Raw genomic sequence first — 16,997 nt, 5'->3', positions numbered from 1 at the left:
GCTGTGGCATAATGAAGAATTTGCTAAATCAAGTGGGTTATTCTGGTGGCTTTTGTAACTTATTATCACTAGATTTGAAGATTTGATAGAGGACTTCAACTGATATGAATCTTGTCAAATATGATAGATAGTGTTTCAAAATTAGCCTTGATGGAATACTTCTATCAACATCTGTTAATCCTTTCTTAAAAGATTAACTTAACAAGCATAGAAAAATATCTGAGCAGGGAAAAGAGTTGATTTTCAAATAAATTAAAATTAAATCCAAATGGAAGCAGGCAAACTCTCTGAACCTTCACATTTTGACCAATTATCGGTACAGTTTTGCCTGGATTTGGTTAGTACAAGTGCTGCAAGCCTTTTCTCCCTTTCAGTTCTAGCAAAAGTCTAATTGGAGTACTTACACTTATGTTTATCCTGTGTGTATCACAACCGCAGGGCTTCCCTGGTGGTTCAATGGTAAAGAACCCATCTGCCAAGGCAGGAGAGATGCAGGTTTGATCCCTGAGTCAGGAAGATCCCCTGGAGAAGGAATGACAAACCACCCAGTATTTTTTGCCTGGGAAATCCCATGGACAGAGGAGCCTGCAGTCTACAGTCAGTGGGGTCACAAAAGAGTCAGACACAACAACAATCTTAGGCCACGGAATATCACTTTTTAGCAATCACTTAAAAATCACTTAAAAATTTTATAATAAAAATTTGATATTTTTTAAGGTTCAATATTTGTCTTCCATTGTCTTTCTAAGCACGTGTTACATTGAAAGCAATTTGGGAAACAAAGCTCAGTATTCTCTGTGCAAGAACAGGTTTATCATACTTATTGGCGCTAAAAGGAGAGTTATTTACTTTTTCAACCATGTCAACCTTTAAGACTCAATTGGTCATTTGCAGTGCCTCTAAGGATTACTATTCGATAACATTCAGGAGGTTAATATGAATGCTTGGTAAAAATATATCAGTCTATGTATGGTTGGTTGGCTGGTCAGAATAGGTTAGAAAAGATAGCTAAATATAGTTCAGGTCCCTGCATCTTAAAGACTATCATCCCCTGACCAATGGTTTGCCAAACAATGGACTTTCTGTGCTTCGGATGTGTTCAGTTGGAGAGGAAATGCACTAACTGGTCTCGACTACTAACCATGCACGGGGCTCTTGCCTCAGTTAAATGACTGTTTCTCAACTTAAAGCAAAGTAAGCAAAGTGCTGAAGGAAGGTCCACAGTGCAGTGCCATGTTGGCGGCAATGCGAAAAATGTGTGATCAAATCTTTCTTCCCCAAGTTGTCAGTGGTTACATGTTTCCTGTGCTCTTACAGCAGACCTCTTTTGCTCCCTAAACTGCGCTATCCAGTGTGTACAAAGATCCTTCCCTTGACGATTCAGATCGTTCAACAAGTATTGAGGCACACGTTCTCCCAGTTATGGAAAAACACAGTGGGGAATGCAAAGACTTGCGGTACATGCTCTCTGGCCTTCAAACATTTAGGTCTGTGTTTATGCAAAATCGGTGGCCCTCTTTAACCCTACTGCCCTGCAGCATAACAAACAAATATGATTGCCTCACAGGAGAGAGGCGATGGCACAGGGATGTAATTTATAAGGTTTAATTAGCACAGCCGACTGTGGCTGCGCAGTGACAGATGTGGCACTTGCTTTCAGGGTAAAAATGAGAAAGAAGAAAGAACAGCGGAGGCAGCTCCTTAAGGGGGAGATTTGTGGTCACACACAGTCACATTGGCTGGCATATAAAACAGCTTCTTTTTTAATCGGCAAAAAAATCTTTGGGAAGCAAATTATAAATATGACTGCAATTAAAACACATAAAATTCTTCATCCAAATGAATAGTTAAATATATTTGCTGGACGAAGGGGGGCGTATTTACACACCAAAAGTTATTCAGAACTTGAAAATATTTTTCTTATTTTAAAAAATCAATCAGTTTGCCTACTGTGTTATTTAAACGTTTCTCATCAACTCTCTATTTTAAATTAAAGCAGATGAGTAAACTTCTCAGTCATTATACGGAGTGAAGCCAGCAGTGGACAGAAGAGGTTTATAGAAATATACAACATGTATTTTCTTTTGGGGGGCTTCCCAGGTGGCTCAGTAGTAAAGAACCTGCCTGCCGAAGCAGGAGACACAGGAGACATGGGTTGGATACCTGGGTCAGGAAGATCTCCTGGAGAGAGAAATGGCAACCCATTCTGGTATTCTTGCCTGGATAATCTCATGGTCAGAGGAACCTGGCAGGCTACAGTCCATGGAGTCGCAAAGAGTTGGAAATCACTGAGCACACACATGCACACACTCATTTTTTTTTTTTTAATCAGGAGATATAATATGTGTAAAAATAATACCATCACCTAAGAATTCTGACTTTAGTCTATGTTGAGCCAGAGTAGGATGATCTTTAAACGGGAGTTTCTTAATACTTGATTAAAATCTGTTGCTTCCTGTTAGGGTTGCAGGAATTCAGGGTCTGTTTGCACAACCTTAAACGCCAACCAACAAGCACACATGAAGCTGTCACCACCGATTCAAGTGCTGATCAGCCTTCATCCCTGGACTGAAGCCTGCATCTCCACACAGAAAGCTATACTGGAGGATACTCTGGAGAGCCACACACTTGGAAGAGTGGAGGAAACAGGATGGAGCAGAGAGACCATTGGTACTGCAAAGCATTTGTAACAGTTGGGAAGGAAACATTTCCCTCCATCCTCTGAGGGTACTTAGTTTGCATCTGAAAATTAAAATGAGACAGATTAACAACGGAAAGGCACAGAAATTTATCTGATGCATGTTTTGTGTGATATGGGGGTTTCCATTAAAGAAAAACCCAAAGAAACAGACCTGGGTACTCATGCTGAGCTTGACAAAGGGTGCAGATTTGGGAGGAATAAGACAGGATAAAGGGTAGAGGTCATTGTGGTAAACCGGGGGAAATGTACATGGTCTGTTTGGACTCTTCTTGTGTCTTTGTCTTTAGAGATAAAGATGCTCCTCTCCTCTGGGTATAGAGAGGACTCCTCTCACTGAAGAAGTGGGCAGAGGTCACAATGACTCCTTTGGGTTAGAGAAAGTCCATTGACTGAAACCGATCACCCTGGCCAGGCACCCAAGTAATCATTTGTGCAAGTTTTTTCACAACAGGAGGCTCTGGTAAGGAACACGGAACTAACAAGCCACCACCAACCAGAAGAGTTTGGGAAAGGTCAGAAGGGGACGCTACATGTCTGATCACCTCCCAGAATCCTTCTCGCTGACATCTTGGCTGAGCAACGTGTGCACCGTCAGGAAGGAGCTTGAGTCCGAGTGATCGGCCCGAGAAAACCCAGAAACAAATCCCAACACCACAAAGCTCAAGACTGTGAGCCACATGGCAAAGCAGTCCTGCTGGGTTCCCTGACCCTACTGCTCTCCACCTGGGGCCCCTTCCCAATAAAGTCAGATCCTGGGTCAGCCCTGAGACTTGTCTTAAACTGAGACCAGCCCCTGCCTTTCCCCGACTCCTGTTTCCCAACACCATCCAGTCACATGTGTCTTTTAAGAAAACTATAGCCTCTGAAAAGTTAAACTCATGAAAATGCCAAAACCAGAATTTTCTTTTCTTTTTTTAAATAAAAAGGCTTAGAACCAAATTGTTTATCTAGGACAGTGCTCATCTTAGTGCTTATATTATAATTCTTGAAACAGCAGCACCCACTTCGGTGGGAACTTGCTGGAAATGTAATTTCTTGCAGTGCACCCCAGAATGAGCGAATCTGAAGCTCTGGAATCTATGCTTTAACTAGTCCTTCCAGGAAATAAAGCTTGAGAACCATTAATCTACTACTTTTAAAACATAATTCAGTAATTAGGGGGAAAGCTATTCAAAATTTTGCAAAATTACAGGGCTGGGTTGGGACTATGAGAGAACATGTAGAAGCACATTCAGGGTTAGATTTTGCTTGGTGTGAATTTTACTCATCGTTTCTTAACTGTGCCTGTCTCACCTGGCTTCGGCCATGCGTGCAAGTGACATCTGGATGTCTCATCTGGGGGGCCATGCCCCTGTGGGAAAGACCAGACTTGTGGTATGTCCGACTACATCCTGAGTAAGTGCTCAGCTGTGTGGGAGAAACATCTTATTTCAGGGGAATCATGGGCAGAAATAAAGCAGCCTTAAGAGTGACAAGGATTTCCACTTTAGCAAGCCTCAATAAGGTCAGGAAATAGCTTGTCTGAGGTTTTATGATGATAATGAAGTCAAGATGCTTATGTTAGGCAAATTTCAGAGCATCCAAAGTATAAATCAGGATGGGAGACTTTTTTCTCCAGGTTTACATTCACCCCTTTTCTTGTTGGACTGTTCTTGCCTGTTTGTCGTTTGAGTGAGATTTCTTCTAGGATAAAATTATGAGAGGAACGTGGGCCGAACCTAGTCATGCACTTGCACAGAATACGAATGGGGGCATACAGGAACTTTCCACAGTAGAAACCTGGCAAGGTGGAGAAACTCACCAAGTGGTCGGGATTAAGGTCACTGGTGATAAGCTGTGTTGAGAGTATGTAAAAAGACTTCCTTCCATGTGGTCATGTAGCCACTTCCTCCTTATCATTGGAGATCTCCCCCAATGTGACATCTTTAGGGAATGTTCTGGGCTACTTAGAAAGTGAAAGTGAAGTCGCTCAGCTGTGTCTGACTCTTTGCGACCCTGTGGACGGTAGCCCACCAGGCTCCTCCGTCCATGGGATTCTCCAGGCAAGAATACTGGAGTGGGTTGCCATTTCCTTTTTCAGGGGATCTTCACGACCCAGGGATCGAACCCAGGTCTCCCACATTGCAGGCAGACGCTTTAACCTCTGAGCCATTAGGGAATGTTCCGGGCTACTTTACCCAAAGTTATCTCCCATCTAGTTATAGTGCCTTCTAGTAAATTATCTGCTTTATTATCTCCTTAGGCTTTTCAATATCTGTGTGTGTCTGTGTGTGTTTTGAGAGTTGCTTGTTTCTTAACTAGCCGGGATTAAGAGATTAAGTAAACATCTTATTTTTCCCATTCATCAGGGCTTCCCTGATAGCTCAGTTGCTAAAGAATCCACCTGCAATGCAGTAGACCCTGGTTAGATTCCTGGGTTGGGAAGATCCACTGGAGAAAGGATAGCCTACGCACTCCAGTATTCTTGGGCTTACCTTGTGGCTCAGCTAGCAAAGAATCTGCCTGCCAAGCAGGAGACCAGGGTTTGATCCTTGGGTTGGGAAGATCTCCTGAAGAAGGGAAAGGCTACCCACTCCAGTACTCTGGCCTGGAGAATCCCATACAGTCCATGCAGTCCATGGGGTTGCAAAAAGTCAACACGATTGACCAACTTTCACGTCACATCCCATTCATCACTATCTGTCCAGGGCTTAGAACAGTACCTGTCACACATTAGGCACTCAATCAATGCATTTTTCTTAAAAGGAATAGTCCCGAACCCTGTTGAAAGGCACAGATATTAAATTTGCAATTTGAATTCAGTTTGACTCCAAAACCTATCTCATGTCTTCACCAAACTGTTATATACATAGTGTTATTATTATCACAATAAATAATAATTACTGATGCTTATTGATTTGCTGTGGGTTTGAAAAAGAGAGAGAGAGTTGAATTTCACAATTGTTGTAGGAGTTCAGGTATTATGGCCCTGATTTTATAGATGATTAAACTGAGGTTCTGAGAGAGTAATTTTTTCCAAACTCTGAAAACAAGCAAATTGCAGAGCTGTCTCAACTGGACACTCAAATTCTTTGTCATTTTGTCAATGGTATTTAAAATTTAATTGCATCATAATCACTTGAGAAGTCTTCCCAGTTTCCAGATTGCCTGGTCCTCCTTCCAGAGACTTGATTCCGTGGGCATAGATTATCTGCATTTCAACACACCCAAGGTTTTCCAAGGTAAGTGCCAAGTACTGTGTTTTCTTATAGATTCTGGTAGAGCAGACTGCGAATGCCATATGGTGCCCGTGGCAGGGAGGTGAAGGGTGTACACTTCTGGAAATGATCCCTCCCCAAGTCTCCACTGCATACAAGGAAAGGCACAGTTCAGGTAATGGATCACAGGCCACCATCACCCTTCCCTGAGACCTTTAGGTCAAGTTCAGATCAAGTCTGGTTCTGATTAGCCTGTGGGGACAGGTGAGATCAGAGCCAGAGTGTGTCTGCCTTCAGGGTCATTGACATACCTCTCTGATGGAATGAATGGTTCTTCCCTGGGAAAGGCGACAGGAGAACAAGTTCCCTGGTGGTTAACTCCGGGCTGTAGAGACAGACAACAGGTTTTAATCTCGGTAGAGGGAGACTTGCTGCGACACGCCTGGCTTTTGACATGAATGCTGCAACTGCTTGTGCTCAGACCTTAAATTGGAGTGAGGGAAAGGCGAGGGTCTGTCATTGGCTGATGATGGATTTTCATCAGCTTGTAACAAAACGGAATAACTCAGACAGCCTGTTGAAATAAATTTAATACAATTTTGAAAAAAAAGAAAAAAAAAAGAAAGTAGATTCATTTTTGGCAGCTAAATTCAATCTTGTGAGAAAGTCAAGCTAACACAATTTGAAGTGCCACAAGGACCTTAATTCTCCCCCAGGACTTCGTGGCTTGCCCTTTTCTCTCTCTCTCCCATGACTGTCTCTTTTCCTTCAAGGATTCTGGTTTCCTATTTCTTGTGGCTTTAGTCCCTTCCTGAACTGTTTCCATTTCCTCTGGACATGAATCTAAGCTACCCACCCTTAGTGTTGGTTCTAACTGTCTTGCCAAAGGTTGTTCCTGGGGATTTCATTCTGCTGTCTAGATAGAAGGTGAGTTCATCCCAAATGGGTTCCATTTTGTCTCAGGTCTTTCTGTGTCCTTAAAGCGGCAAAGGGCAAGCTCACCCAGTCACTCCTTTGAGGCAAAATCTGATCTATCAGAATGACTTCTATTTCCCCTGAGTTTAGTGATTGTGAGGGCAGGTGTTTGCCTTTGATTTCCTTCGTTTTTATATCTATGCAAATGCATACCCATATCAATATTAAAAATACTTTTGTGAGTCTAAAGTTAGTTGTACTTATTAACATGCTAGGAAGATATGCATCAAACCTAAGGAAGATAAATATATGTCATATGTTTTATCACTCAGAGATGACCACTGCTAACATGGGGGGCATTATCTTTCTAGCCTTTTGTTCTATGCATGATTTCATATGTATATGTACAAGCAGAGATACATTTTTTCAAAGGAATTATAGTTTCAATTCTAATTTACACTCTACCAATGTGCCGTTTCTTTAACTATTATTCTACAACATTGTTTTCGATGACTATGCAGCCATGGACATGCTATTTCATGAGTTAGGCCTCTAACTTTGGATATTTATGCTATTTCATCTTTTGGTTCTTCTATTAAGAAGTCTGTAAGGAATGTTCTTCTAACATATCCCTACATTTTTGTTGAAGTGTATGCTTTTTTCTTCAATTCATAGCTTCCCATTCTCCACAATTTTGTCTACCAGTCGTTCTCAGTATGTTCTTGTTCTCAGGACTAGGAGCATCTGCTTCGCCTGGGCATTTGCCTGGGGCTGGTGCACTGGGAGGACCCAGAGGGATGGTACAGGGAGGGGTGGGAGGCGGGTTCAGGGTGGGGAACACGTGTACACCCATGGCGGATTCATGTTGATGTATGGCAAATCCAATACAATACTGTAATTAGCCTCCAATTAAAATAAATAAATTTATATTAAAAAAAAATAAGATGCAGCACCAGACTCTACCCCAGATCTACTGAGTCAGAAATTCTGGGGGTGTAGTCAAGCAACTTGTGTTATGATAGCCCCTCTAGGTGGTTCTGATACCTGCTACCATGTGAGAACTGTTGATCTAAGCTGTTTAGTGATTTTAAAGATTCTTGATCTAGCTGGCCCCTTTGCTGCTAGCGTGAGCCTGGGCAGTATAAGTCCTGCAGCATTGCTGGAATGTGAAGATGAGAATATAAGTTTCCTAGGAAAATGTAGTTCTTTGCCTCAGGTTCTGACTTCGGGGTGAACTACGAGAATAGCAGCTCTTCTGGTGGGACTTTTGTGGCCTTTGTGTTCCTTACGTCTAGAATGACTGGCCTTCCAGCATCATTCATCTGAAGGACCACGCTTGCCTCCTGACATTTCCCCTTGTGTTATTTCTCACTCCTACAAGCTAGTCATCACTTAACAACCAAAGTTTTATGTTTCCTTCTAAAAGTGATATAAAACACAGCTGATAACCCCTACTTAAAAATCCATCAATTATTTCTCCTTGTCTATTGAATAAAATTTAAATTCATCAGTTTGACATTTTAAGCCCCTCACAGCCTGGTCACTAATTACTATTTGAATCTCATCTGTCATTACATGTCCATTCATTATAAGCCATATTAACCACTTTTGGTTCCTTCTATAAGTCATTCTTTTTCAGAAAACCATGTCTTAATCCTTTACCTGAAATAATCTTCCAAACATTATCATGTAGAAAAATTCTATTCTTCCTTTAGAATTCAGCTCAAACATCATCTCTTTTGGAAATGCTTCTCTGCTATTCCAACCCATTGTAATTATTTGAATGTTTCTTTATTTATACTTCAATATGAATCTTTTATTCTCTTGTAAATTATTTAGTATCTTTTTCCTACCACATGAGGATAGGAACAGATCTTATCTCTGCAAATTTCAATACCAAGCACTTAATATATATTCAGTAATTGTTAAATGATTCAATGATTCATGAAAATTCAAATTTCTCAATATGTATAGATTGTATTAATTCCAAACATTTAGATTCTATACTAATTTAGTATTATTGAAAATATCAAAGAGAAAGGACTATTAGTCCAATTAGAAATAGAATTTATAAATATATTATATAATAGAGTAACATTTTTTGTTAAAATTCAACTGAAGAAAGTTGGTAGAAAATAATTTGAGAGACAATTATTGATTTGGTGAATTATTTTTATTTTGTTTTGTTGTTCTGTTTCATACAAAACCCCTCAAAGCTAAAATTATTTTACCCTTACTTTATTGGCTAGAAAGTGAATTTGAGGATAAATAACCTTGCTATAAATGGCTTACTAGGTGGCTCAGTAAAGAATCCACCTGCAAGGCAGGAGATGCTAGTTTGATCCCTGGATTGGGAAGACTCCTTGGAGGAGGGCAGGCAACTCACTCCAGTATTCTTGCCTGAAGAATCTCATGGACTGAAGAGCCTGCTGGGCTACAGTCCGTAGAGTTGCAAAGTGTTGGACATTACTGAAGCAGTTGAGCACACACACACGCGAGCCTAGTTATACAACTGAGATGTTCATAATGGCATAATATTGTACTGTTGCAAATAGGTATTTACAATTCTTGCTTGTAATCCCTTACCTTCCAAAGAAGCTCTTACTAAGTGCACAATGCTTTACATGGAGAGATGATTTCTGCATCCTCTCTAAGCTAATAGCTCCACTCCCTTCTCTTTATTGTTTTTATCAAGCCTTTGTGGCCTCACTAACTGGTTTCAGGGAAACCAATGACACCATGCCAATGCCATCAAGAAATGTCTATTTCATCACCTTCATCCATGATTGGAGGCAGCATCTAGTCTCCTGGGGCCTGTTAAATCTCTCTCTTCCACTGAAGACCACAAATTCTGCCTTCCAAATTACTCAGAAATTTGCGGCAATAAGCAGATAGGAGTTCAGATAGTTTAATAACGAGGGAGTTTCTGCCACATCAAACGATCCTTCAAATGCCTCTCAGTGCAAAACTGTCACATGAAAGCCTGTGCCCAGCCCATGAACAAGGAATCAGAATGCCTGATGGATTTCAGTGGTGTGCCTACTCAAAAAGTTTAATTAAATAATTAATATTTTACTGTCAAAAGACTCACATATTGACTCACAAAATAAGCATCCAGTTGAATTTTTAAAACAATTGGGAAAAAAAAAAAAACGAAATTAGTGAAGAAAGGTGAAAGGTCCAAAGTTAGCAATATTCCTATATAAACACAGTGCCTAATTCCTTTCAAATAAGTGCACTAATCCATTGTCTTCTGCATTTCAGGTCTTTATGAAACAGAAGGAGAAAGCCCAGAAAGATGAATATTTTTGTTTTTCCTTTTGTTGTTGTTCAGTCACTCAGTCATGTCTTGACTCTGCTCAGAGTTGCAGAGTCAGACAGAACTTAGTGACTGAACAACAACTGCAACCCATGGACCGCAGCACTCCAGGCTCCCCTGTCCTTCACCATCTCCCAGAGCTTGCTCAAACTCATGCCCACTGATTCAGTGATGCCATCTCACCATATCATCCACTGTCACCCCTACCTTCTCCCCTTTCTCCTCCTGCCCTCAATCTTTCCATACCTCATGGTCTTTTCAGTGAGTCAACTATTTGCATCAGGTGGCCGAAGTATTGGATCTTCAGCTTTTGCATCAGTCCTTCCAATGAATATTCAGGACTGATTTCCTTTAGGATGGACTGGTTGGATCTTCATGCTTTTTTCCTATAATCTTTGGGATTATGGTTCAGTTCAGTTTAGTCACTCAGTCCTGTCTGATTCTTTGGGACACCATGGATTGCAGCATGCCAGGCCTTCCTGTCCATCACCAACTCCCAGAGCTTACTCAAACTCATGTCCATTGAGTTGGTGATGCTATCCAACCATCTCATCCTCTGTCATCCCTTTCTCCTCTCACCTTCAATCTTTCCCAGCATCACAGTCTTTTCAAATGAGTCCGTTCTTTGCATCAGGTGGCCAAAATATTGGAGTTTCAACTTCAGCATCAGTCCTTCCAATGAATATTCAGAATTGATTTCCTTTAGGATGGACTGGTTGGATCTCCTTGCAGTCCAAGGGACTCTCAAGAGTCTTCTCCAACACCACAGTTCAAAAGCATCAATTCTTCGGCGCTCAGCCTTCTTCACAGTCCAACTCTCACATCCATACATGACTACTGGAAAAACCATAGCCTTGACTAGATGGACCTTTGTTGGCAAAGTAATGTCTCTGCGTTTTAATATACTGTCTAGGTTGGTTATAACTTTTCTTCCAAGAAGCAAGAGTCTTTTAATTTCATGGCTGCAGTCACCATCAGCAGTAATTTTGGAGCCCCCAAAATAAAGTCTGTCACTGTTTTCACTGCTTTCCCATCTATTTGCCATGAAGTGATGGGTCCAGATGCATCTATTTAATCAGTAAGGAGATTAGGCAAGAGCAATTTAGACACCCTGGAAATCCTGCTACACCATCTAATATGGAAGTTTGTGTGGTCTGCGTGCGTGGCCTGTTGACAGAAGATCTACTAACGCTGAACATATGCTCAAGCTAAAACCCAACAACACCAGTCTTAAGTAGATGCCCAACAGAAATGTGAACAGATGCTCACCAAGAAAATATACCAGCAGCACAAACTGCACACTTCCCAAGTACTCATCAATAGTAGATGAGATAAGCATATTTTGGTATATTTGTACAAAATGGAATAGTATACAACACAAAGAATAAACTACACGTAGTAATTCAGAAACTTTCACAAATATGATGTTGAACAGATAAGACCAGAGAGAAAAAAAGTAGATACTGTAAAATTGTGTGTGTGCATATCTGTAATTACCCTCGTACACTAGAAAGGCTCTAAATTCAGTGTGTGCATTGCTTTCAATTATGATAAAATCTTCAGGTAAATTTAGTGTGTGACTAAATATTAGAATTCTTCAACTTTTCAGGAATTTCCAATTAAGGGCAACTTTATGATTCCTAACCAAACTTTTAACATTATATGGAATTCCAAAAAAAATGATATAGAACATTTCACTATCATTATCCAATCACAGATATTATGCCATGAGTTATATATAACCTGTTTGCTTAAACTGAGGTCAGCTACAGTCCAGAGGGTCTGGCATGAGCCATTTTATTCCCCTGAAACCTTCACATTTCAGAGGCTGTGAATCAAGCTTTTCTTCTCATGCATGCTGGTAGAAGTAAACCCTAGGATCACGACAACTATGTTTGGCAGCTTTGGTATGAAGTATGTCCTAAATCTACCAGAAGCCACACCTCCAGAGACTTCCATGTTACCCTGTAATAAAAGGGTGAAGCTTGAGTAACTCAGATCAGATCAGTATATAATATCAAGAGACGAAGCATTTATAAGGGTCTGTGTGAGGCCATCTCTTGAAAGCATTGTAAAGTCATTTTGAGAGGCTCACCCCTATGAGAAAGTGAAACATTGAAGCCCCTGTGGGAATCTCATAGTACCTGAAGGATATTGAGTCTATTACTGTGAGAAATAGAATTGTACAAAAATATTGCTTATATAGACAGAGTCCTAGGTGACATTTATATGCCTTCTAAAATAATGATTCAAAACCTTTCCAGCAAAATACCATCTTTCCTTGCTATTTCTGCCTTTCTTTAAGAATAAAGTATTATTGGGGCTTTTTTTTTTATTTAAACAAAGACATAATTAGTAAGGCTAATCACCAAGGACATCATACTTACTCCATCCCCCATACCTCCAGCCCCCACTCCCAACAAATGCGTGGGATTGACTGCTATATTAAAATAAATAACCAACAAAGACCTACTGTGGAGTACAAGGAATTCTGTTCAATATTCTATAACAACCTAAATAGGAAACAAATTTTAAAAATAATCAATACATGTAGATATAAAATAAAATTTTAAAATGCGTGAGTTTAAAAATATTAATGAATGGCAAGAATAAGAACCTAAGAGGGTTTATGTATTTATCATTTGCCAAGTAAAAGGTATTCTTTTAATGGATTAACAGTTTCTTTTATTAAGAAATAGATCCAAACACAGTAAATAGATTATGTGCCTTCATGTGTAACTGGATTTCATATTCACAATACTCGCCATATTTTTTGATACCATTATCAACCATTAAAATAAAGTAATCCACTCTGTATTCCCTATGACTGAAATTTCCTTGACAACTTTGATACCATTAACAGATATGGTAGCTCTGTTGTGTACCTTAAATACACATTTTGGTACTTTAGAGCAAAAGCTAATTAAAACGTTCTTCAAAAATGTTCCCATTGTATACCTGTGGCGGATTCATTTTGATATTTGGCAAAACTAATACAGTTATGTAAAGTCTAAAAATAAAATAAAATTTAAAAAAATAAAAAAATAAGGAAACAAAAAAAAAAATTAAAAAAAAAAAAATGTTCCCATTTAACAGCCTGCAAAAAAAAAAAAAAACCACAAAAACCCCTCTAGTCCAGAACCTGCTGCGCTGAATACGAGTCAGAGATTTCTTTTGAGCTTTCTCAACCACTTTGCCCTTCTTTCCACCTGGCCACTTACCAGAAACCCTGAGACCTTCAAGTTAAGCTTTCTCACGCTGCGTCATAGTCAATTCTCAATCTGCTAAGTGTCAGCCAAAGCCCTAAACTCTCACAAACAGTGTCATGTCTTGATTAATCATTTGTTCATTTGAAAGCAAAGTGCTGTATTTCCTAGCGGAGCAAACAGAAATAATCAGATGGCTTGCATATTGTTTTGCCTAATTTGGCCCAGGGTCAATGGATGTGAACAAAGCAGAAGCTCAGAGTTGGAGGGAAAGACACTCAGGCTTCCGTCTACATCCAGCCTGTGTATGGCTCACAGAGCAGTACAAACTCTAAAGTGTTTATAAAAGAAATTCAGGTAAAACAAAGATGGGGACTCATTCTCAGACTCAAAGTGTTTTAAGCAATATTATAATTGTTTCAAATCAGATGCTTGTAGTGCTTGTGAATTATTGGTGTCCAAAAGGACAAATGAGTATTTGACAGTTCTTAAGGAGGAATTGGGTTCCTTGGTGGCTCAGCAGTAAAGAATCCGCCTGCGATGCAAGAGCTGCAGTAGACACAGACCCCATGGACTGCAGCCCACCAGACCCCTCTGTCCATGGGACTTCCCAGGCAGGAGTACCGGAGGGGCTTGCCATGTCCTCCTCCAAGGATGTCCCCAACACGTGGATTGAACACAGGTCTCCTGCATTGCAGGCACATTCTTTACCAACTGAGCCACCAGGGAAACCATTAACTACTCTACCATCAATTGGAGAAGGAAATGGAAACCCACTCCAGTGTTCTTGTCTGGAGAATCCCATGGACAAAGGAGCCCGGCAGGCTACCACCATCAATAACAACTGATTCAAGAAGTGAGCTCTAGAAACAGTCAGGGCTTGAGACTTTTAGACGGAAGAAATACAGACACTGAGGGAAAAAGAAAGGCTTTCTCCATTGGATCATTATGCCTAAGCTTGCAAGCAGCCATATTCCATATCGCTGGGGAGATTTAATCTGCAGACAGAGAAAATGAAAGAACAATACAGACAAGCAGAAACAAGAGCAGAACAGAAGCCCTGTTCAGACTCATCTGTTCCATAAATGCAAAAATCTCTGAAAAGTAGTCTTTCCAAGTGGCAGAAAACATTGATGATGACAAATTTTATTTCCAGAGGCAGCACATTATTTTTTTTTTCAGCTCATATTTTCTTCCATATAATCAAATAAAAACTACTTCCCTTTAAATTCTATCCTGGTCAGATCTCCAGAACCATGGGATGAGGCTATTTCATCTATTGCATGACAGCCTTTTATATACTTAAAGATACCCTGCATTTCCCTGGGCCTTGTTTTCCCCAAGTTCCCAAGTGGCTCAGTAGTACAGAATTCACCTGCCAACGCAGGAGATGCAGGTTCGATCCTTGGGTCAGGAAGATCCCCAGGATAAGGAAATAGCAACCCACTCATGGACAGAGGAGCTAGGCAGGCTACAGTCCATGGTGTCACAAAGGAGTGGAACACGACTTAGAGACTAAACTACAACAAGCATTTTTGCACAGCTCCACTGAAAGAGACAAAGCTGGTTGGGACCAAATATAAGTAGGGTCGAGTAGGACACATATTTTGTTCCTAAAGAGGATTCTCTGCCAGGACAAGGGTAATAACTAAGTAGACAGGATATTAGTTGCAGTCTGAGTATAGACAGGAAGTATAACAAAAAAGGTAGCACATGTAAAACAGAGGAAGAATGGAGGTAAAATGATGTGAAATGGCCTCAAAAGCGATATTATTTTTATTTCTAATAAAATAGGTGAGATAAAATAATTGAGCAAATTTTAAAAATTTAAACAAAGCTCTTTGAGTGCCTAATAGTTGCTACAGAAGTTCATGAGAAAATCTTATTCAGTACCAAATTAAACATGGAAAAATGAAACAAATTTGAAAATTAGTGGCTGCTAGGGATTTTTAAGTTAATTGGCAGAAAATTCAGCTTGTTCTAAATTCAGGTTGCAGATAAGACATGAGCTTAAATTGAGAATATCAGAATATGAAAATCAGCTGAAATAAAAACACTTCACTCCTACTGGTAATTTAGATAAAAGCAGAGCATGATTTGTTGAGGGAGCAAGTTTCCTTTGCCTGACACTTTCTCCAACTCCAATGTCACATCGATTCCGAATGGCCAGGATAAGTCTGGGATCTTTCAGAGTTATAATAGTGGTTTTAAAATATCTAATATGAATTTGCAGTGTAGGCTTTCAGAAAATCAGTTTATTCCAATAATTGCACATGTATTTAAGATTAAAAGAGATTATTTTAAAATAGAAATTCTCTTAAACTATTTGAGACAATTATTTAGCCTTATAAATGAAAGTCTTTTGTATGGTTAAGCTCAAATGAACTTTATTTAGTCTGTTTTTTAGCTTTTTGCTTGGAGTGTAGTAGATGATATTTCTATACAACCCCAGCGGATAACATGATTTTTTTTTTTTTCCTTTGATTTGTGAATTCACACATTTCAAGGACTTAAGTTCTCTAGACTGCACTCCAGGAGTGCAATCTCTGGCCTCATTTATACTGTAAACCCAACGGTTATTGGCTTGGTGGAAAATGTACTGCAGGGCATGAATAAAGAGCAGACAGGTTCCAGGGCCAAGGTTTGAAGTCAGAAAAAGCTCTAGATTCAATTCTAAAGTCTCTAATTCACAAAGACCTTCCGAGTCTCTTTCTTATCCATAAAACAAAATCATAGTTTATCAACAGCAAACAGAATTTGATTATAAAAAATGGGCAGAAGCTGTGAATAGACATTTTTCCAAGGAAGACATACAGATGACCAACACACACATAAAAAGATGCTTGTCATCACTAATCATCAGGGAAATGCAACCCCAAACCATAATGAGATATCATTGCTCATCTGTCAGAATGGCTATCATTAAAAGGACAAGAAATAAGTGCTATCAAGGATGTGGAAAAAAGGGGACCCTCAGACACTGTTGGTGGGAATGTAAATTGGTACAACCACTATGGAAAACAGAATGGAGTTTCCTCAAAAAGTGGAAGCTAGGACCCCTATATGATCCAGTAAGCATACCCTGAATACTTATCTGAACAAAACAAAAGCACTAATTAGAAAATATATGAATTCTTATGTTCATTGCAGTATTGTTTATAGTAGGCAAGATATGGAACCAACTTAAACTACCTGTCAGTAGATGAATTGGTAAACAAGGTGTGATACACACACACACACACACGTATACACAGTGCAATATTACTAAGCCATAAAAAGGAACCCTGTCATTTGCAACAGCATGGGTGGACCTTAAGGACATTATGCAAAGTAAAATAAATCATCACGCAGAGATATAAGCTACGTAAGCAAGGAGAAACAATAACTACGGAAGTGGGAATACAACAAGGGGAATGTAGTATCTATGACTGACCATAATTCTAATATATCATCATCAGGATACTGTTTTGCTCAAGAAACAGTTTAAAAATACCTTTTACCAGGCACTGTGGTTGTCCCTGGAAATTTGTAGTTCAGTAGTATTAAGCGGGTATATACAGTTTTTAATTTAGTAATTCTGCTAGAACTCATCCCTTGGCATTGTCAGTAAAACCAATTCTTAGAGACAAAAATTAGTAATAATATGAATTGCTTTCTCT

At 39.7% G+C, this 16,997-nt stretch overlaps 1 long non-coding RNA gene across 1 annotated transcript in view; it reads right to left on the bottom strand.

Moving 5' to 3' along the window:
- LOC129620696 (uncharacterized) overlaps positions 1-6,253 on the bottom strand; it is a 57,051-nt gene extending 50,798 nt beyond the window's left edge. The window contains exon 1 of the long non-coding RNA XR_008698674.1: positions 6,210-6,253. This is a non-coding gene — a long non-coding RNA (uncharacterized LOC129620696). The remainder of the gene's footprint in view (positions 1-6,209) is intronic.
- Between the last annotated feature and the right edge of the window lie 10,744 nt (positions 6,254-16,997).

The sequence above is a fragment of the Bubalus kerabau genome, chromosome 10 (assembly GCF_029407905.1).
Source record: "Bubalus kerabau isolate K-KA32 ecotype Philippines breed swamp buffalo chromosome 10, PCC_UOA_SB_1v2, whole genome shotgun sequence".
NCBI lineage: Eukaryota > Metazoa > Chordata > Mammalia > Artiodactyla > Bovidae > Bubalus > Bubalus kerabau.
Note: the sequence above shows the minus strand (reverse complement) of the source record. Positions and strands in the feature narration are given on the sequence as shown.